Genomic DNA, 24046 nt, shown 5'->3' on the forward strand with positions numbered 1-24046 from the left:
TTTAAATTTCGCTTGGGAGAATTTGTCTTCCTGTGCCTGGCTTATTTTTTCTCACATAATGTTCTCCAATTCCTTCACGTTGTTTCAAATAGCAGAATTTCCTTTTTTTAAGGCTGAGTATTATTTCATCATGTATATATAACACATTTTCTTTATTTATTAATCTGTTGTTTGTTTGTTTGAGACAGGGTCTTAACTCTGTTGCCAAGGCTGTAGTGCAGTGGCATGACCACAACTAACTGCAGCCTCAAACTCCTGGCCTCAGATGTTCCTTCTACCTCAGCCTTCTGAGTAGCTGGAACTACAGGTGTGTACCCTCACACCCGGCTAATTTTTTTGTATTTTTTATAGATACAGGGTTTCACCATGTTGCCCAGGCTGGTCTTGCAAACTCCTGGGATTAAGCCATCCTTCTGCCTTGGCCTCCCAAAATGTTGGGATTAGAGGTGTGAGCCACTGCACCAGCCATTGATTCATCTGTTGATGAGGACTTAGGTTGATTCCATAACTTGGCTGTTTTGAATAGTGTTGCAGTCAACATGGGAGTGTGGATGTCTTTCACAAACTGACTTCAGATCTCCATACAGTTTTTCATAATGGCTCTTCTAATTTATATTACCACCAATGATATAGAAGTTTTCTGTTTTCTCCACATCTTCTCCAATACCTATTTTTTTTTGATAATAGCCATTCTGGCAAGTGTGAGATGATATCTCATTGTGGTTTTAATTTGTGTTTCCCAAATGATTAGCAATATTGTACATTTTTTCTTTTTTTTTGATACGGGATCTCACTTTGTCACTTATGCTGAAGTGCAGTGGCGCCACCTTGGCTCACTGCAGCCTCGACCTCCTGAGGTCAAGTGGTTCTCCTGCCTCAGCCCTGAACAGGCAGTCTAGCTGTGTCATTATCTCCACTGTTCCTTGTGAGGTACGACCAGGTTGGGCTTCCTGAGAAGCACTTCAGAATGCTAGGGAAGTGGTGTGTCTGCCTTCAGTTCTCTTTTCTTCTGTAGAAACTGTGGTCCCAAGGAAATTCTCTCCCTCTGGTGGTGTGCTAGCTTGGGGAAGGGGTGGCATGGTCGAAGTGAGGCTGTATCTCCCTACCCCTCTAATTCAATTTTCATTCAGTCCTTTGGACCACACGTGTTTTAGGCTTGTTTCCAAATAATGGGGTTTTCAAAAAGATATTTTAGTCTGTGGATAGTTGCTAGTTGAACTTTCTGGAGGTGTCAGGGACTGGAGTCTGAGACTTCCTATTCTGCCATCTCGCTGGATGTCACTACCCACATTTTTACTCTTTATACACACATACTGTCTGCAGCTTGACTCTTGCCAGTAAAACTTGGACATAACTCCATGTTAAATAGCTGTGACATTCTCCATTGTATGCTCTCCCAATTTAAGTAATCAGCCCCATTTTTATAGATATTCTAGGGTCTTTCCAATTTTTTGCTGTTATAAAGAGTTCTTGTACATCTTTATACCTTTTTGTGTCTACCTACATGATTCTGTGAGATAAATTGTTACAAGTGGAATTGCTAAATCAAAGGATATGTATATTTTAAAAATTCTGTAGGTACTTCTAAATTGCCTTCTAAAGAACATATGAGAAAATTGTTTTCCTTATACCAGCCAATCATTAGGCAGCAGTTTCAATAAAAATGAAAGGCTCAGTCAGGGGCCATGGCTCAGACCAGGAGTCCCTCTCTTCAGTACTTTTTAATCTTAGAAGGGGATCATGTGTCCAATGAAGAATTGTTAAATGCTAAATTGTTGAAAAAGTTGGCAGTTGAAGTGGTAATCTTGGACTGTATGGGGGAATACAAATGAAGAAGTGATGCAACTGATTTTACTCAGTAAACCGGTAGATATTACTCCCTCCTCTAATTAAGAAAATAATTCGGCCAGACACAGTGGCTCATGCCTGTAATCCCAGCACTTTGGGAGGCTGAGACAAGTGGATCACGAGGTCAGGAGTTCCATACCAGCCTAACCAACGTGATGAAACCCCGTCTCCTAAAAATACAAAAATTAGCTGGGCGTGGTGGTGGGCGCCTGTAATCCCAGCTACTTAGGAGGCTGAGGCAAGAAAATTGCTTGAACCCAGGAGGCAGAGGTTGCAGTTGCAGTAAGCCGAGATCACACCACCATTGCACTCTAGCTTGGGTGACAGAGTGAGACTGTGTCTCAAAAAAGAAAAGAAAATAATTCCTAGGAAAGATGATCTGGATCTTCATTTCATGTCCATAGAAACTACTGTCTCTGGAGTGTTAAGAGATTAGCTGTGTCCCCAGGGCCATCGTGAGATAAAGGTGTTTTGCTAGGCAGGGAAATTGTACAGGGGAACTGAGAGGAAAGAACAAATAAATACCTCTTCCTGATGAACTGATTGCTAAATCAGAGATATGGTAGACAGTAGGAATGGAATGGGGGAAGGAGTATTTTCTTTAGAAAAGCCGACTTCTTTAGATCCTGAACTTGATAGTGGACTCAGTTTTTGAGTAGTTTTCACCGTTGTTGGCTTTTATTGGATATTATTATATGCTAGGCACAATGAAGAATATAAAATTCAGTCTGTTTTTGGAGTTTTGGTGGCACAGTACGCTATAGAGGGAAAGATGACATGGAGACATTTAAACCCAGTCCAACATACGTGGGTTTAAATCCCAACTTTATAATTACCCATACCTCTCAACCTCAGTTTCATAGGGCTGTTGAGACCAGCCTGAGCAACACGGTAAAACCCCGTCTCTTCTAAAATATACAAAATTATCCAGGTGAGGCAGCGTGTGCCTGTAGTCCCAGCTACTCGGGAGGTTGAGGCAGGAGAATTGCTTGAACCAGGGAGGTGGAAATTGCAGTGGCTAAGATTGTAAGATTACTTGAGATAATACGTATAAAGTACTTTATCAGGCTGCAAAAATCCTTGGAAAGTATTTGTTACAAATGAAAATGATTTATAGTTTAAATGATTTATCTAGGAATATGTGTGGGGAAAAGGTAAACTCAAGCTTCTGTTCCACATAGAGCAAGACAAGAAATTACAATTTTGAGGATCAGTTTTGTTTATTTAGTCAAGCATATTAAGGTATAATTTATAGGTACCAAAACTCATGCTTTTTACGTGTATACTTCGATGATTTCTGGCAAGTGTATACAGTCATGTAACCGTTATCACAGTCAAAATATACAATATTTCTATGATCTCAGATGTTGCCCTAGGCCCCTTTACAGTCAACCTGTCTCACCCACAGCTCCTAGTAACCACTGGTCTGATTTCCGACTCTATAGTATTATATTTTTCCAAATGTTATGTAAATGAAATATTATAATATGTAGTCTTTTGTATCTAACTTCCTTCATAGAATGCGTTTTTTTGTTTGTTTGTTTGTTTTACAGAGTCTCACTCTGTTGCCCAGGCTGGAGTACAGTGGTGCAATCTCGGCTCACTGCAACCTCCGCCTCCCAGGTTCAAGCAGTTTTCCTGCCTCTTCCTCCCAAGTATCTGGGATTACAGGCACACACCACCATGCTCAGCTAATTTTTTTGTATTTTTAGTAGAGACAGGGTTTCACCATATTGGCCAAGCTGGTCTTGTACTCCTGACCTCTGCCTCCTGAGTAGCTGAGATCACAGACACATGCCACCACATCAGGCTGATTTTTGTATTTTTAGTAGAGATGGGGGTTTCACCATGTTGGCCAGGCTGGTCTTGAAATCCTGACCTCAAGTGATCTGCCTGCCACAGCCTCCCAAAGTGCTGGGATTACAGGCATGAGCCACTGCACTGGGCCCATACAATGCTTTTGAGATTTATTAATTCCTTGCATGTATCAATAGTTTGTTCCATTTAATTACTGATTAATATTTCTTTGAATGGATGTACTTTTGTCAATCAAGTATTAATAGTTGACATTAGGCTGGGCGCTGTGGCTCACACCTATAATCCTAGCACACTCTAGGAGACCAAGACGGGCAGATTACTTGAGGTCAGGAGTTCAAAACCAGCCTGGCCAATGTGGTGAAATCCTGTCTCTACTAAAAATACACACACAAAAAAAAGCTGGGCATGGTGGTGGGTGGCTACTTGGGAGGTTGAGTCAGGAGAATCGCTTGAACCTGGGAGGCGGTGGTTGCAGTGAGCTAAGATCATGCCACTGCACTCCAAACTGGGGGTAACGGAGCAAGACTCCATCTCAAAAAAAAAAAAAAAAAATAGAAAAGTGACTTTAAGGATATTTACCACTTAGGGCAATTTTGCATAAAGTAAAATTTACGTGTAGGCCTTTTGTGAACATTTTAACCTTTTTGGATGAATATTTAGGAATGTGGTGGTTAGGTCAAATGATTAGTTGTGTTTAACTTTGTGAGAGGTTCTCAGACTGTTTTGAAAGTGGTGGCACCATTTTGCATGCCCACTAGCAATGTTTAAGAGTTCTAGTTGCAGTGAGGCGCCGTGGCTCATGCCTGTAATCCCAGCACTTCGGGAGGCCGGTGTGGGTGGATCATGAGGTCAGGAGATCAAGACCATCCTGGCTAACACGGTGAAACCCCATCTCTGCTAGCTAAAAATACAAAACATTAGCCGGGTGTGGTGGCACGTGCCTGTAGTTCCAGCTACTTGGCTTGGGAGGCTGAGGCAGGAGAATCACTTGAACTCAGGAGGTGGAGGTTGCAGTGAGCTGAGATCACACCACTGCACTCACACCTGGCGACAGAGTGAGACTCTGTCTCCAAAAAAAAAAAGAGTTCTAATTGCTCTGTATCCTCACCAACACTTGATATTGTCAGATTTATTTTATTTTTTTCTCCATGCTAGTAGATGAATAGCAGTATTGTTGTTTTAATTGTCATTTTCCTGTGACAAATGATTTTTGTGTGTCTTTTCATGTGCTTATTTGACATCACATATTTCTTTGGTGAAGTATCTCAAGACTTGTTGCTGATTTTTAAAAATTGGGTTGTTTGATTTCCTTTTTTTTTGTGTTGGGAGGGTTCTTTTGGATGAAAAGTTCTTGTCAGATAGGTGTTTTGCAAATATTTCCTGCTGGTCTGTGGCTTGTCTTCATTTCTCTATAATATCGTTAAAGAACACAAGTTTTAGCCTGGACAAACAACACGATGAAACCCCATGTCTACAAAAATTAGCTGGCTGGACATGATGGTGCACGCCTGTAATCCCAGCTACCTGGGGGACTGAAATCTGGGGGACTGAGGTGGGAGTATCACTTGAACCTGGAAAGTCGAGGCTACAGTGAGCTGAGATCATGCCACTGCACTCCAGCCTTAGAGACAGAGTGAGACCCTGTCTCAAAAAAAAAAAAGAAAAAGAAAAAACACAAGTTTTTTGTTTTTATTATTTCTTTTTTTTTTTTTTTTGGTGATGGAGTCTCACTCTGTCGCCCAGGCTGGAGTGCAGTGGTACAATCTTAGCCACTGCAACTTCTGCCTCCCTGGTTCAAGCAATTCTCCTGCCTCAACCTCCCGAGTAGCTGGGACTACAGGTACACGCCACCTCACCTGGCTAATTTTTTATATTTTAGTAGAGACGGGGTTTTACCGTGTTGCTCAGGCTGGTCTCAAACTCCTGAGCTCAGGCAGTCTGCCTGCGTCGACCTCCCAAAGTGCTAGAATTACAGGCGTGAGCCACCATGCCCACCCTGTTTAAAAATTCTTATATTTTTACATTTATGATACATTTTGGGTTAATTTTTAAAATATGATGTGAGTTATGGATTATGGTTCTTTTTTTGCATATGGATGTTCATTTATTCCAGAACCATTTGTTTAAGGCTATTGGTTTTCATTGAATTGCCTTAGTACCTTTTTTCAAAACCAATTGACCATATACATGGGTATTTTTCTGGATTCTCTTATTGTTTCGTTGACCTATAGGTCTATCATTTTACCGATACCACATTATCTTGATTACTTTAGCTTTATAGTAAACTTTGACATCAGGTAATTTGAATCCTCCAATTGTGTTCTTCCTTTTGAAAGTATTTTGGCTATTCTAGGGTCTTTGCTTTTCCATTTAGATTTTAGAATCAGTTTATTGATTTCTTTAAAAAAAACAAAAACAAAAAACCTGGGATTGTGGTTGAGATTGTTTAACTCTATTAAGCATTTTGGGGAAAATTGTTATCTTAACAATATTGTTGGCCAGGCGCAGTGGCTCATACCTGCAATCCCAGCACTTTTGGACGCCAAGGCAGGTGGATCACCTGAGGTCAGGAGTTCAAGACCAACCTGGCCAACATAGTTAAACCCCATCTCTACTAAAAATACAAAAAAATTAGCCAGGCGTGGTGGTGATGGTGTGTGCCTGTAATCCTAGCTACTCGGGAGGCTGAGACAGGAGAATGTCTTGAACCTGGAAGGTGGAGGTTGCAGTGAGCCGAAATCAAGCTACTGCACCCCAGCCTGGGTAACAAGAGCGAAACTCCATCTCAAAACAAACAAAAAAATGAAAAACAATATTGTCTTTCCAGTGGTGAATACGGTATATCTCCCCATTTATTTGGATTTTTCTTCTTTCTCTCATCAGTATTTTGTAGTTTTCAGCTTTACCACATTTTGTTAGGTTTATCCCGTCATGAGTATTTCTCTTTTTTTCTTTTTTTGAGACAGTCTCACTCTTGTTGACCAGGCTGGAGTGCAGCAGTAGGGTCATGGTGCACTGCAGCCTTGACTTCTCAGGCTCAGGTGATCCTCCCACCTCAGCCTCCCAAGTAGCTGGGACTATGGCTGCATGCCACCATGCCCAGCTAATTTTTTTTATTTTTAGTAGAGGCAGGATTTCACCACGTTTCCCAGGCTGGTCTCCAACTTCTGGGCCCAAGTGATTGCCCTGCCTCGGCCTCCCAAAGTGTTGGGATTGCAGGCACAAGCCACTGCACCTGGCTGTTTTTATGTTTTTGATGCCACTATAAATGATACTGTTTTTATAATTTTGACTTCCAATTGTTTTTATTGACCTTGTATCCTATGACCCTACTAAGCTCAGTTCTTTGTTATAGTAGGTGTTTTTTTGTAGATGGCTTGGGATTTTCTAAGTTGCCTATAAGGTGTACAAAACTGAAATAATTACTACAGTCAGGCAAATTAACCTGTCACCTTCCATAGTAACCTGTTTTTTTGTCTGGTAAGAGTATTTAACATCTACTGTCTTAGCAAATTTTTCATATATAATACAATATTATTAACTGTTGTCCTCATGCTGTCCATTAGGTCTCTAGACCTGCTCATCGTACGCAACTGCCAGTTTTTGCCCTTCAACCTACCTCTCCCCATTTCTCCCCCTCCCTGCCCCTGGTAACCGCTGTTCTCCTCTGTTTCTATGTTCAGATGATATCCACCTTACAATTTTTCAACTTTTGGATGGTGAGAAAATAATATACATTTACTACACCCCTCGACTTACTATGGGGCTCTACCCAGATAAACCCATTGTAAGTTTAATATATAATAAGTAAAAAACAAAAGTTTCTTTTTTTTTTTCCCCCCCCAGATGGATTCTCACTCTGTCACCCAGGCTGGAGTGCAGTGGTGCCATCTTGGCTCACTGCAACCTCTGCCTACCAGGTTCAAGCAATTCTCATGCCTCTGCCTCCTGAGTAGTTGGGATTACAGGCACCTGCCACCATGCCTGACTGATTTTTGTATTTTTTGTTTTAGTAGAGACAGGGTTTCACCATGTTGGTCAGGCTGGTCTTGAACTCCTGACCTCAAGTGATCCCCTGTCTCACCTCCCAAAGTGCTGGGATTACAGGGGTGAGCCACTGCACCCGGCCTTATTTTCTTTTTTCTTTGTTTTTTTTTGAGGCGGAGTTGTGCTTTTTCATGTAGGCTGGAGTGCAGTGGTGCGATCTTGGCTCGCTGCAACCTCCACCTCCAGGTCTCAAGCGATTCTCCTGCCTCAGCCTCCCGAGTAGCTGGGATTATAGCAATGAACCGCTGCACCCAACCCTTATTTTCAACTTACGATATTTTCAATTTAGAATGGCTTTATTAGGACATGACCCTTTCATAAGTCAAGGAGCATCTATATTTGACTTTTTTAGAGAGTCTACATATAAATAAGATTATGTAGTACATTTCTCTCTCTCTCTCTTTTTTTTTTTTCTGAGTTTTGCTCTTGTTGCCCAGGCTGGAGTGCAATGGCGAGATCTCTGCTCACTGCAACCTCTGCCTCCCAGGTTTAAGCGATTCTTCTGCCTCAGCCGTCCAAGTAGCTGGGATTACAGGTGCCTGCCACCACACCTGGCTAATTTTTTGTATTTTCAGTAGAGACAGGGTTTCACCATGTTGGCCAGGCTGATCTCGAACTCCTGACCTCAGGTGATCTGCCTGGCTTGGCCTCCCAAAGTGCTGCGAGCACACAGTGAAAACGACATTTGCCTGTGCAATAGAAATTAAAATCCTTAGCATGACTTTCAATGTTTTCTTTTTTTTTTTTTTTTTTTTTTTTTTTTGAGACGGAGTCTCGCTCTGTCACCCAGGCTGGAGTGCAGTGGCCGGATCTCAGCTCACTGCAAGCTCCGTCTCCTGGGTTCACGCCATTCTCCTGCCTCAGCCTCCCGAGTAGCTGGGACTACAGGCGCCCGCCATCTCGCCCGGCTAGTTTTTTGTATTTTAGTAGAGACGGGGTTTCACCGTGTTAGCCAGGATAGTCTCGATCTCCTGACCTCGTGATCCGCCCGTCTCGGCCTCCCAAAGTGCTGGGATTACAGGCTTGAGCCACCGCGCCTGGCCTCAATGTTTTCTATAATCTGCTTTCAACCTGCCCTTCACTCTTATCTCCCAGGACTACCATATAAGAATACTCTGTATTCCAAATAGATGCTCCAACTCCCTCCCACTAAGTTTACCAATCTCCATGGTTTGTTTTTATGGCTTTAAATACTAAATCAATTACTTTAATAGATCTAGGGCTATCCAGGTTATCTACTTCCATTTGAGTGAGCTTTGAGAGTTGTGTTTTTATTTTATTGCTCCTTGCAGAGCAGGGGCACCCCATAGGCAGTGTGCCCAGAATAGCCCAGGGGAGCTGGAATTGTGTTTTTTAAGGGATTTGTCCATTTCATCTAAGCTATTAAATTTATTGGCACAAAGTAGTTCACAATATTCCCTTATACTTTTAACACCTGTAGGATCTGTAGCGGTATCTTTACTTTCATTCTTCATCTATTTCTGTTCTTGATTATTGTCATGTGTCTATTTGGGTTTAATTTGATCTTTTTCTAGTTTCTTAAGGCAGAAGCTTTGGTTACTGACTGAAAACGTGTCTTATTTTTTTAAATTTTTATTTTTATTTTTGAGATGGAATTTCCCTCTGTTGCCTAGGCTGAAGTGCAGTGGTGTGTCTCGGCTCACTGCAACTTCCACTTCCCAGGTTCAAGTGATTCTTCTGCTTCAGCCTCACAAGTAGGTGGGATTACAGGCGCGTACCACCAGAGCATGAGACAGACATCGCATAAAAAATTTGGTTCCTCAAATTCAAGGTTTTTCTGCTCATAACACAACCCATTGCACGTGGGTATCATTTGGCCATACTTGCATTGCCTTTGAGAATTAGGATCTGGGGAACTGGTACGAAAATGCTGATACACTTGGATATTGTCCTTGATAAGAGTAATAAACTGTCCTCTGACTCACATGTCACGTGTCTTCTACCAGCATCCATGAAACCATGGTGGGAGGGGGGCGTACTTAGCTTGCAAGTAGGGTAAAACTAAGGATACTTCACAGTTCTTTACATCATCTTACTTGTTTTTTGTTTGTCCTATCCCCATCTCTTTTTTTCCTCAAAATTTTTGCTTTCCTTTGGATTATTTTTGTGATTTCATTTTATATCTACTATCAGCTTATTAACTATACTCCATTGTTTAAAAGACTTTTACTTAATTTCCTAGGGATTATAGTATACATCTTTCTTACTACAGTTTACTGTCAGTAGTTTTTTTGTTTTTTTTTTTTTTTGAGATGGAGTTTTACTCTTGTTGCCCAGGCTGGAGTACAGTGGCATGATCTCAGCTCACTGCAACCTCTGCCTCTCAGGTTCAAGCGATTCTCCTGCCTCAGCCCCTGAGTAGCTGGGATTACAGGTGTCCACCACCATGCCCAGCTAATTTTTGTATTTTTGGTAGAGATGGGGTTTCACCATGTTGGCTAGGCTGGTCTTGAACTGCTGACCTCAGGTGATCCACCTGCCTTGGCCTCCCAAAGTGTTGGGATTACAGGTGTGAGCCACCATGCCCAGCCTACTTTCAGTAGTGTTTTAACTCCCCATGTATGCTATGAGAACCTTATACCTCCAATTCCTCCCTTCATTGTGTGTTTTTGTTGTTGTTTTTGTTTGTTTGTTTGTTTTAAGAGATAGGATCTTGCTCTGTCTCCTAGGCTGGAGTGCAATGACATAATCATAGCTCAGTGCAGCCTTGAACTCCTGACTCAAGTGATCCTCCTGCCTTGGCCTCCCCTATAGCTAGGACTACAGTCATTCACCACCATGCCTAGCTAATTGTTTTGTTTTTTGGGTTTTTTTTGTGTGTGTGTGTAGAGATAGGGTCTCTCTGTGTTTCCCAGGTTGGTCTCAATCTCCTGGGCTCAAGTGATCCGCCTGCCTCAGCCTCCCAAAGTATTGAGATTACATGCATGAGCCACTGTGCCCAGCCCTCTTTGTGCTCTTTTCGTCATACTTTTAGTTCTCAGTCCCATAATACATTGTTACTGTCTTTGCTTTAGGCAGTTACTGAAGTTCACATTGTGTGCCTGAATATTGGGTTGGGAAGTCCCATATTTTCTGTCTTATGAATTTTTAAAATTTTAACAAAATTTTGGACTAGAAATAATTTTTTGGGTCATTCTTTCTGAAAAGGTGTATGGTTTTTTGCCAAGTGGATCTTTTCCTGGCTTCTAGTTGAGACCTTTCCACACATAACTTTCCCACCCCCTCTTGAGGAAACCTGAAGCCTGATTCCATTTATGTATGGGATCCTTCTAAAGTCTTGGCGGGAGTTCAGTTTCAGGGAGTAAGCAGCAGGAAAGGCTGGAGGGAAGGTCAGTGAGGGCATTTCATTTTCTTCTCTTATTGTTGATTTCCTTAAGACACCTAAAGAAAAGAAAAAGTACTTTCTACTCCAATCTTTCTACCTTGTTTTAACTCTAGGGTGTTCCTTTTTATCCCATTCCATTGTTAAGACAGGACATCAGGGTTTTTTAAAATATATCACCCATAATCATGCTTTCTACAATAGTCATTTCCTGTTGCCCTCTAAGCTTTGTTCATGGTACTCCCCTGAGTTGACAAATCATAATTTATGATACATTTCCTTGTGAAGCTCAGTTTGTTCATTATTACAAATTATGCCACAATAAACATCTTTGTGCATCTTTTATAGCTCATGACGTATATTTCTATGAGCAGGTATCTATATTTTATTACAGCATTTTATAATTATTATGTATTATAAATTTAGAAAAAGAAGGACATTGGGAATGTATATGCCCTGGGGGGAAAGGTCTTATGACTTTGCCTAGAGAAAAATAGATAGGTTGAATTGATTATAGACTTGTTGGAGACAGGTTATTGAAAGGGAAATGTCAAAAATTTGGCTATGAATTTCAACTATGCTTTTTTCAGAGATTAGTATTTGAGGTTTAAATACCTCTTAACTGTTTTTTAAAATCTGTGTGTTGAGTCCATTCCTGAGTTGAAATTTTGACATACTTCTTCCTGTTGTGAAATCTGCTTACAAAGATTTAGGCAATGTTTTAATATATATATGGGTGTGTGTACTTGTGTGTTGTGTAGGGATAGAGCACAGTCACCACGGAGATGAGATATTCTGTAGCTCTTCATAAAGGACCTATGCCTATGCTGTTTAATATAGCTGTCACTAACCATATGTGACTATTGAGTACTTAAAATGTGGCTACTAAGGCTAAGGAATGTACTTTTTGGTTTAGAAAACTTTTAAGTATGTTTGGAACAACTTGTGTATGACAGTCTACTTTTTAAGCTAGACATTTGGCCGGGCACGGTGACTCACGCCTGTAAAGCACTTTGGGAGGCCGAGGCAGGTGGATCAACTGAAGTCAGGAGTTCCACATCAACCTGGCCAACGTGGTGAAACCCCATCTCTACTAAAAATAAAAAATTAGCCAGGCGTGGTGGCGGGTGCCTGTAATCCCAGCTACTTGGGAGGCTGAGGCAGCAGAATCGCTTGAACCCAGGAGGTGGAGGTTGCGATGAGCTGAGATTGTGCCATTGCACTCCAATCTGGGCAACAAGAGTGAAACTCAGTATCAAAAAATAAAAATAAAAAATAAGCTAGACCTTTAATGAAACATAAAGATCAGTATTTCTGATATAAATTTAGTATCCCAAATGAATATACAGTGGGCATTATACACATTACATATCAGGCCAGGCACAGTGGCTGACGCCTATAATCCTAGCACTCTGGAAGGCTGAGGTGAACGGATCACCTGAGGTCAGGAGTTTTGATACCAGCCGGACCAACATGGTGAAACACCGTCTCTACTAAAAGTACAAAAAATTCGCCGGGCGAGGTGGCAGGTACCTATAATCCCACCTACTCAGGAGGCTCAGTCAGGAGAATTGCTTATTGCTTGAACCTGGGAGGTGGAAGTTGCTGTGAGCCGAGATCATGCCACTGCACTCCAGCCTGGATAATAGAGTGAGACTCTGTCTCCAATAAAAAAAAAAAAAAAAAAGACTAAGTGCAAATAAAATAACTAACGTATCTCAATAATTTTTTATGGCTGGGCACAGTGGCTCACTGTAATCTCAGCACTTTGAGAGGCCAAGGTGGGCGGATCACCAGAGGTCATGAGTTCAAGACCAGCCTGGCCAACATGACGAAACACCATCTCTACTAAAAATACAAAAAATAGCCAGGTGTGGTGGCACATCCCTGTAGTCCCAGCTACTCAGAAGGCTGAGGCGGGAGAATCACTTGAACCTGGGAGGTGGAGGTTGTAGTAAGCTGACATCATGCCATTACACTCCAGCCTGGGTGACAGAGCCAGACTCCATCTTGGGGGGAAAAATATATATATATACACATATATATATTATATATACGTATATATAATATATATTATATAATATAAAAATATATATTATATAAATATATAATATATAATTATGTCTATAATAACATATATAAATAGATACATTTTTTGAGATGGAGTTTTGTTCTTTTTGCCCAGGCTGGAGTTCAATGGCGTGATCTCAGCTCACCGCAACCTCTGCCTCCCGGGTTCAAGTGATTCTCCTGCCTTAGCCTCCTGAGTAGTTGGGATTACAAGCATGTGCCACCACACCTGGCCAATTTTGTATTTTTTTTTTTTTTTGAGACGGAGTCTCGCTCTGTCGCCCAGGCTGGAGTGCAGTGGCCGGATCTCAGCTCACTGCAAGCTCCGCCTCCCGGGTTTATGCCATTCTCCTGCCCCAGCCTCCCGAGTAGCTGGGACAACAGGCGCCCACCACCTCGCTCGGCTAGTTTTTTGTATTTTTTAGTAGAGACGGGGTTTCACCGTGTTAGCCAGGATGGTCTCGATCTCCTGACCTCGTGATCCGCCCGTCTCGGCCTCCCAAAGTGCTGGGATTACAGGCTTGAGCCACCGCGCCCGGCCTCAATTTTGTATTTTTAGTAGAGACGGGGTTTCTCCACGTTGGTCAGCCTGGTCTCAAACTCCTGAGCTCAAGTGATCTACCTGCCTCAGCCTCCCAAAGTGCTGTGATTACAGGCGTGAGCCACTGCACCCAGCCAATAATAATTTTTTATGTTTATAACGTTGGAATAGTTATATTTTAGATAAAATGGATTACATAAAACAAAATTAATTCCACCAGTTACTTTTTTTTTTGATGTTGCTTCTTTTTTGAGACAGGGTCTGGCTCTGTCAACCAGGCTGGAGTGTAGTGGCTTGATTTTGGCTCACTGCAACTTCTGCCTCCCAGGCTCAAGCCATCCTCCCACCTCAGCCTCCTGAGTAGCTAGGACTACAGGCGCATGCCACCATGCCTGGCTAATTTTTGTGTTTTTTTGTAGAAGTGGAGTCTCACTTTATTGCCTAGTCTTGTCTCAAACTGCTGATTTCAAGTGATCTGCTGCTCACCTCGGCCTTCCAAAGTGCTGGGATTATAGGAGTGAGCCACCGAACCTGGCCAATGTGGATATTAGGGAATTTAGAATTACATATGTGGCTTACATTGTATTTCTGTTGGACAACACTGGCCTACATTGTATGTGACATGAGTGAAGAAAACCACTGTTTTCACAGCTTCAGAATGTTGTGGCTGGGCACAGTAGCTCTTGTGCCTGTAATCCTGGCACTTTGGAAGGCCAAAGTGGGAAGATCGCTAAAGCTCGGGAGTTTGACACTAGCCTGGGCAACATGGCAAAACTTTGTCTCTTTACAAAAAGTACAAAAATTAGCCAGGCATGGTGGCACACGCCTGTAGTCCCAGCTACTAGGGAGACTGAGGCAGGAGGATTGCTTGAACCTGGGAGGTTGAGGACGCAGTGAGTTGTGGTTATATCACTGCACTTCACCCTGGGTGACAAAGTGAAACCCTATCTCAAAAAAAAAATAAATAAATAAATAAATAAATAAAATGTTGCAAACACAGACAACTCACTGTCTAAAGGAAGATCTGAGTTACTGAGACTAGAGTTTTCAATGTTTAGGTTGTAGGAAGGAGAGCAAGGAGGGCCAGTGCAGGCCAACTGGTTATAGGTGAAGGGTGGTGAAGGGTGGTAAAGGGTGTCCCGTTTAAAGTGTGGGCTGACTACACAGTTATTGCTGCATGACCATGCTTTCTATCTTCAGTGTGTAACACAAGAAGTAGTGAAACCCCGTCTCTACTAAAAATACAAAATTAGCCTGGCTTGGTGGTGCATGCCTGTAATCCCAGCTACTCGGGAGACTGAGGCAGGAGAATCGCTTGAACCCAGGAGGCGGAGGTTGTGGTGAGCTGAAATCATGCCATTGCACTCCAGCCTAGGCAACAAGAACAAAACTCTGTCTCAAAAAAATATATACATATATATATATACACACACATATACATATATATGTATATGTATATATATATATAAGCATGAGGCCAGGCATGATGCTACATGCCTGTAATCCCAGCATTTTGGAAGGTTGAGGTGGGTGGATTGAGCCCAGGAGTTCAAGACCAGCCTGGGCAATACGGCAAAACTCTGTCTCTACAAAAAATACAAAAATTAGCCAGATGTGGTGGTGCATGCCTGTATTCCCAGCTACTTGGGAAGCTGAGATGGGAGGATCACTTGAGCCTGGAAGATCAAGGCTGCTGTGAGCCAAGATCGCACCACCGCACCCCAGCATGGGTGACAGAGTGAGACCCTGTCTCAATAAAAAGACAAAAAGGTAAACATGATGGTTAAGGAACAAGAAAAGAACAAAATTGATGAGCAAAGTGATTATATACTAAAATGAAAAGAACAGAAGGGTAGAATTAACAGAAAGCCAACTCAAGAAAATTCAAAAGAAAAAGAAATTCTAAGTGTCAGATCCATGAGCCCTTCATACCAGATACAGGAGCCAATGAACCTACCTGAAATTACATTAAAAATAACAAGGAATGTTCATTTATGAGGGGAATGTGGTCAGTAGCTTTCATTAAATTCACAGAGGAGTTCATGTCTTTTCTCCACAACAGGCTTGTAATCATAGCTGTAAAAAATAAAACAATAGGCTTCTACTCAAAATGGAGTAAGAGGGATCAGATTTAACAGAAACAAGTAAAAATCTGGGGCTGGGTGCAGTGGCTCATGCCTCTAATCCCAGCACTTTAGGAGGCTAAGGCGGGTGGATCACCTAAAGTCAGGAGTTCAAGACCAGCCTGACCAACATGGAGAAACCCCGTCTCTACTAAAAATACAAAATTAGCAGGGTGTGGTGGCACATGCCTGTAATCCCAGCTGCTCGAAAGGCTGAGGCAGGAGAATCACTTGAACCCGGGAGAAATAGGTTGTGGTGAGCTGAGGTCACGCCATTGCACTCCAGTCTAGGCGACAAGAGTGAAACTCCGTCTCAAAAAAAAATTGAACAAGAAATATGAAACAATTAAATTTCAGACAGTAGGACACCAGGCATTCCAGGACAGTGGTTGTTCTCTCAGGGAACCATATGAAGTGAGCCTCACAATCCATCAAACTTAACATCTAAGGAGATTTTCTCAAGCTTTAGTGCAGTGGGTAGGAACTTGAGTCTCCCTGAGTTGAGATGGGGTTGGGAATCTAGAGCGACCCAAGGAAATAAAGTTTTCAGGGAAGAGTTCTGGAGAGGAGAGAACTGGAGATGTGCAGAGTTTCTACCTCAAGTCTTCAGAGAGTTGACCAGCACATGCATGTGAGGTAACAACCCAGGCAAGGGAAGTAAACATCAAAAAGAAGCAGAATAAACACTTCTTTCATACATTTTGCAAAGGACTGGGAAAAGATTTTATTCCTGCCAGCTACAGAAGAAAGACCTCACACCTCAAAAGGGGTCAGATAGAATATTTAAAAGGACATTGCAGGCCAGTACAGTGGCTCCTGCCTGTAATCCTAGCACTTTGGGAGGCCAAGGCATGCAGATCACTTGAGCCTAGGAGTTGGAGACCAGCCTGGGCAACATGGTGAAATCCTGTCTCTACAAAAAGATACAAAAATTAGCCAGGTGTGGTGGCATGCACCTGTAGTCACAACTACTTAGGAGGCTGAGGTGGAAGGATCACCTGAACTCAGGGAAGTCAAGGCTGCAGTGATCTGTGATTGTGCCCCTGTACTCCAGCCCAGGCAACAGAGTGAGACCCTGTCTGAAAAATGAACAGAAGAACATTGCATTAATAGTGGGACAAAATTAGCCCTAGACTAAGCTTGCTTTGGTGTTACCTAATAAAGCTTAAATGTGAGTTTTGAGAGAAACTAGGATGAAGCTTAAGAATATTATTATATTATGCAAAAATATCTGGCACCCAACAAGGTGAAATTCAATGTCTGGTATCCAACTGAAAATTATCAATCATGCAATAAAGCAGAAAAATGCAACCACAATGAGAAAAATAAATACGAACACCTGGAAATGACACAAATGATAGAATTAATTGACAAGGATATTGAAACTAGTTAAAAGTATATTCTGTATGTTCAAGAAAGTAGAGGAATGCTTGAAACATTGAAAGATTGAAAAGACTGGTATCAGGCCGGGCACAGTGGCTCATGCCTGTAATCCTAGCAGTTTGGGAGGCCAAGGCAGGTGGATCACTTGAGGTCAGGAGTTTGAGACCAGCCTGGCCAACATGGTGAAACCCCATCTCTACTAAAAATACAAAAGTTAGACAGGCGTGGTGTAGGGGTTGGGGCAGGGGGGCACCTGTAATCCCAGCTACTCAGGAGGCTGAGGCACAAGAATTGCTTGAACCCAGGAGACGGAGGTTGCAGTGAGCTGAGATTGTGCCACTGCACTCCAGCCTGGGTGACAGAGTGAGACTCCATCTCAAAAAAAAAAAAAAAGTATCAAACTTCTGAAAATGCAAACTCTAGTGTCTGATATGAAAAACACACTTGTTAGAATCAGCAGCACATTAGAGAGTGTGGAATAAACGATTAGTAAACTTGAACACATAGCACAGAAGTTCTTCAAAATTAAAGAAAAAAGGCTGAAGAAAATGAATAGCATATCAGTAAACTATGGGAGAACCTCTAGTGGTCTAATGTGTGTGTAATTGGAGTCTCCAAAGGAGAGGGGAGGAGAGAAAAAGGATTAGAAAAAGTAATGGCTGATAAATGTTCAAATTTGATGAAAACCATAAGTCCTATACAGGTCTAATGGACCTCAAGCACAAGGAAGACAAGGAAAACAATATCATAACATGTAACACTTAAAAAATTGTTCAAACAAGAAAGTGAGAGGAAATATTCAAGGCAGTAGGAACTAGACATGTTACAGATAGAGAAACCAAAGGATGATGCATATTTCTCATCAGATATAATGCAGGTGTGAAAACAATGGAGTTACATCTTTAAAGTATTGAAAGAAAAAAAAAAATTAACTTTCAATTCTATACCCAGCCAAAATATCTCTTGAAAACAAAGGTGAGCCGGGTATGGTGGCTCACACCCGTAATCCCAACATTTTGGGGGGCCAAGGTGGGCGGATCATGAGGTCAGGAGTTTGAGACCAGCCTGGTCAACATGGAGAAACCCTGTCTCTACTAAAAATACAAAAAATTAGCCGGGCATGGTGGTTCATGCCTGTAATCTCAGCTTCTCAGGAGGCTGAGGCAGGGGAATTGCTTGAACATGGAGGCAGAGGTTGCGGTGAGTCAAAATCGCACCACTGCACTCCAGCCTGGGCAACAGAGTGAGACTCCATCTCAACAAAAAAGAAAAGGTGAAATAAAGACTATTTCAGAGGCCGGGCGCGGTGGCTCAAGCCTGTAATCCCAGCACTTTGGGAGGCCAAGACGGGCAGATCACGATGTCAGGAGATCGAGACCATCCTGGCTACCACGGTGAAACCCCGTCTCTACTAAAAATACAAAAAATTAGCTGAGCGCAGTGGGGGGCGCCTGTAGTCCCAGCTACTCGGGAGGCTGAGGCAGGAGAATGGCGTAAACCCGGGAGGCGGAGCTTGCAGGGAGCTGAGATCCAGCCACTGCACTCCAGCCTGGGTGACAGAGCGAGACTCTGTCTCAAAAAAAAAGAAAAAAAAAAAAATTTCAGAAATACAAAAACTGAAAGAATTCATCACCAGCAGACTTATACTATAAGAAGTATTAAATCCTTCAGGGACAAGGAAAAAGATACCAGATAGAAGTCTGGATCTACAAAAAGAAATAAAAAAGTTGTTTTTTTTTTTTTTTTTTTTTTTTTTTGGTAAAACAGTTACTGCTTAAAGGAAAAAGTACTACAATTAATCATGGGATTTATTTTATATTCTGCATGTTCATTTGCTTAAATGACAGCTTCAAAATACATAAAGCAAAACCTGATAGAACTGTGAGGAAAGATAATTTTCACAATTATAGTCTGATTTTAGCACCTCTCAATAATTGCTAAGTAGAAAATTAATAAGAATGTAAAAGACTTGAACCACATTATCAACCAACTTAATGTAACAGATGTTTACAGAGTACGTAGCAGCAAAAATAAATTATATTAAAAATGCTTCTTAAAATAGGGGATTTGATAAAACTTTTTAAAAATAAAAGTTATACAGTACTCAGCATCAACAGAAAACTTTTTTTTCAAATGCACAAGGGACTTTATCAAGATAGGCTAAGTTCTGGGGAGCAAGTATCAATACATTTAAAGGGATTAAAATCATTCAAAGTGTGACCTCATAGCCGGGCACGGTGGTGCACACCTGTAATCCCAGCACTTTGGGAGGCCAAGGCAGATGGATCACCTGAGGTCAGGAGTTCACGACCAGCATGGTGAACCTAAATACAAAAAAATTAGCGGGGCCTGGTGGCACATGCCTATAATCCAAGCTACTTGGGAGGCTGAGACAGGATAGTCACTTGAACCTGGGAGGTGGAGGTTGCAGTGAGCCAAGATCACACCATTGCACTCCAGCCTGAACAAAAAGAGCGAAATTCTGTCTCAAAAAAAAAAAAAAAAAAATCACTCAAAATGTGACTTCAATAAAGTTAGAAATAACCAATCTCTGGGAAATTAACAAATATTGGGAAACGAAATAATATCCTTCTATGTAGTCCATGTATCAACAAAGAAACCAAAAGGGAAGTTGGGACTCATTTTGAACTGAATGAAAAATGAAAGTACACATATCAAAATTTGTAGGATATAGTTAAAGCATGATTCAGAACGAAATTTGTAGCATAAATACATACATTTGAAAAGAAGGAAGATCTTAAATCAATGACCTCAGCTTCTACCTTAAGAAACTGCCTTAAGAAACTAGAAAATAAAGAGCAAAGAAATCACACCCATAACCCCAGCACTTTGGGAGGCCCAGGTGGGCGGATCATGAGGTCAGGAGACTGAGACCACAGTGAAACCCCATCTCTACTAAAAATACAAAAAATTAGCTTGGTGCGGTGGCGGGCACCTGTAGTCCCAGCTACTAGGGAGGCTGAGGGAAGAGAATGGTGTGAACCCGGGAGGCGAAGCTTGCACTGAGCCGAGATTGCGCCACTGCACTCCAGCCTGGGCAACAGAGCAGGACTCCATCTCAAAAATAAGTAAAAAATAAAGCAAATAAAACAAAGTAAGCAGGAAAAAAGGAAATAATAAAAGATGAGGGTGGAAATCGATTAGGTATAAAACAAAAGTAATAAAGAAACTCAGTAGAAATGAAAGGGGTTTTTTTTTTATTAGAAGATCAATGAAATTGATAAACCTCTGGCAGGACTGATCAGGAAAAATAGAGGTGACACAAATTACATGAGAGTAGTGACATGACTACAGATACTATGTATATTAAGAGTCAATAAGGGAATATTATGAGCAATTTTATGCCAATAAATTAGACAATTTAGAGGAAATACCTTTAAAGACAAACTTACCAAAATTCACTCAAGAGGAAATAGTTAACTTCAATAGCTATATAACTTAAATAATTTGGATTTGTAGCTAGAAACCCCACAAAGACAACACCAGGCCCAGCGAGCTTTACTATTATATTCTACCATACTTTTAAGGAAGAAAAGCAAATACAAATTCCCCACAAAGTCTTGCTGAAAGTTAAAGAGAGCAGAACATTCCCCAACTCATTCTAGGCCAATCAATGCAACTTTCCACATTAACAGCATGTAAAAGAAAAAAACAACTATGATCTCAACACTTAGAAAACATAAGTAAACTCTCAGCAAATTAAGGTTAGTTATCTATGAAAAACCTACATCGATATCATGTTTAATGTTGAAAGATTTAATGCTTTCCCTGTACAATCAGGAAGAAGGCAATGATGTCTGCTGTCACCTATTCAGCGTTACACTGAATGATTTAACTAGTGCAATGAATGAAACAAGAAAAAGAAGCCAAGATAAAGTAAGTAATAGGAAATAGATTTACCCTTTTGACTGAAACAACTGGAAAACTAGACTAAACATATGAAACAATGGTTTTTAAGATATTGGACATTAGGCTGAGTACAGTGAACCTTGATGAATGGGAAAGAAATAGAGCTCTACAACTGGCCCAGCTTACTGCCTGAAATTGTTGCTAGGATGAAGGGAGTGGGAACCTAGGTGTAACCTAAACATCTCCCTGCATTGAAGAGATGGAACTGGATTACTGGGAGGCCATGGCAACTAGAGTTCTCAAGGTAGAGTGTCAAATAGGAGAGATGCATACAGAGGCAGGACTCAAGATCAGTTGAGCACATTCTTCCAAAGAAAAAACTTTTTTTTTTTTTTTTTTTTTTTTTTGAGACGGAGTCTCGCTTTGTCGCCCAGGCTGGAGTGCAGTGGCCAGATCTCTGCTCACTGCAAGCTCTGCCTCCCGGGTTCACGCCATTCTCCTGCCTCAGCCTCCCGAGTAGCTGGGACTACAGGCGCCCGCCACCTCGCCCGGCTAGTTTTTTGTATTTTTTAGTAGAGACGGGGTTTCACCGTGTTAGCCAGGATGGTCTCGATCTCCTGACCTCGTGATCCGCCCGTCTCGGCCTCCCAAAGTGCTGGGATTACAGGCGTGAGCCACCGCGCCCGGCCCAAAGAAAAAACTTTTAAGGCTAGGTGCAGTGGCTTATGCCTGTAATCCCAGCACTTTGGGAGGCCGATGTGGGTGGATCACCTGAGGTCAGGAGTTAAAGACCAGCCTGGCCAACATGGTGAAACCCCATCTCTACTAAAACAAAAATTACCCGGGCGTGGTGGCATGTGCCAGTAGTCCCAGCTACTTGGGAGGCTGAGGCAGAAGAATTGCTTGAACCCGGGAGGCGGAGGTTGCAGTGAGCCGAGATTGCTCTATTGCACATCAGCCTGGGTGATAGAGTGAGATTCTATCTAAAAAAAATGAATTTAAAATTTAGAAATAAGCAAAAGAAAGTATTCCCTGTCTTTTCAATGTCTTACTAGAGGACTGTTTAACAGTCCCATCTGAGGATTGTTGACTTCTTTAGGAGAATGTGTGTTTGACTTTACTATTTGACTTTACTATTTACCATCTGTTACAGCCCAAATCCGTGAAGTTAAGTGTTAACTTTTAGATTTCTGTCCAGTGGAAAAGATAACCCCAAAGGTTATAGTTTTATTGCCCTGGAACTCATTGACCAGTTTTGTATCTAATCTAGCAATCTTAATCCAGCATTCTTTTAAAAAATAACATGTCTATAAATACACACTTCCTCCAATACTCTTGGAACCACTTTTATTAGTTTTGTGGTCCTATCATTAATAAGTTTATGTATTTTTGACATGGGTTCATTCTATTACTTGTGTAAAAGACGTATTTTAAACCTTTTAAATATTATACATTGATTGTTCTGGAAGTTCCAAATGGACACTTACCTGAAAGGCCCAAATGGACACTTACCTCAAACAATTAAGGAGTTTTACCCTTGAAGTGCGCCTTATGGAATATTTAAGCTCGGGCATACCATTTTATTGATCCCTGGAGTGAATCCTGGGTAGAAATATAACTTTAGCCTCTATCTCTTTCTTTTATTCCTACCCTGTGTTGTTATTTTTGTTTTTGGCTCTTGGTTAAACTTGGTTCTATTTCTGATTTGCACACAGTTTACAAGCTGTTCTCAACTGATCATAGCAACAGCTGGGGGTCTGATTTTATGGTCTGCACATTTGGTTATGGATGTTAACATGATGGGAGTTTATATACTCTGTCAGCTAAGAGATGACAGAATATGGTTTGTGACTCTTTTTTCTTTATGTGAAACTTTGCCTATTTGTTAGTTTAAGTCAAATAAGAAAACATTTTGTGGCTGGGCGCCAGTGGCTCACACCTATAATCCCAGTACTTTGGGAGGACGAGGCAGGTGGATCACGAGGTCAGGAGATGGAGACCATCCTGGCCAACACTGTGAAATCCCGTCTCTACAAAAAATACAAAAATTAGCTGGCCATGGTGGCGCACGCCTATAGTCCCAGCTACTTGGGAGGCTGAGGCAGGAGAATCGCTTGAACCTGGGAGGTGGAGGTTGCAGTGAGCTGAGATCGTGCCACTGTGCTCCAGCCTGGGCAACAGAGCAAGAGTCCATCTCAAAAAAAAAAAGAAAAAGAAAAAGAAAACATTTTGTGTACACTGGACAGGAATATCTATTTGAGATCAGATCTAGTGAGATTTTGTATTCTGTGTTTACTTTGACCCTTGACTGAAGTTGTAGAACTGAAGCTACAACTCTGTGGGTCTGTGAGTCTGTATGAAAAAATTATTCACTTCTCATTGTATGAATTGGTCGTATTTTCCTATCTCTGAGTATGTTAATTACATTCTTCATTGACGCAGTACGAAGTTATCACACTTGATAATTCTTTTTTATCTTGTCACTTCTGATGCCTTTAAGAAGATTATGTGTGTGGGTATGTATGTGGCTATATGTGTATATGTTTGTGTTTGTGTGTATAGCTACTATTTTCAGTGGGGGGGTTACGGTTGCCAGGTAAATACAGGACACCAATTAAATCTAGATTTCAGTAAACAATGAATAATTTTTTAACATAAGTATGTCTGAAATTCAAATTTAACTGGGGATCCTGTATTTTTTCAATTTTTTTCAATTTTTTTTTTTTTTTTTTTTTTTTTTTTGAGACGGAGTCTCGCTCTGTCGCCCAGGCTGGAGTACAGTGGCCGGATCTCAGCTCACTGCAAGCTCCGCCTCCCGGGTTCACGCCATTCTCCTGTCTCAGCCTCCGGAGTAGCTGGGACTACAGGCGCCCGCCACCTCGCCCGGCTAGATTTTTGTATTTTTTGGTAGAGACGGGGTTTCACCATGTTAGCCAGGATGGTCTCGATCTCCTGTCCTCGTGATCCGCCCGTCTCGGCCTCCCAAAGTGCTGGGATTACAGG

Source organism: Piliocolobus tephrosceles, chromosome 1 (assembly GCF_002776525.5).
Source record: "Piliocolobus tephrosceles isolate RC106 chromosome 1, ASM277652v3, whole genome shotgun sequence".
NCBI classification, from domain to species: domain Eukaryota; kingdom Metazoa; phylum Chordata; class Mammalia; order Primates; family Cercopithecidae; genus Piliocolobus; species Piliocolobus tephrosceles.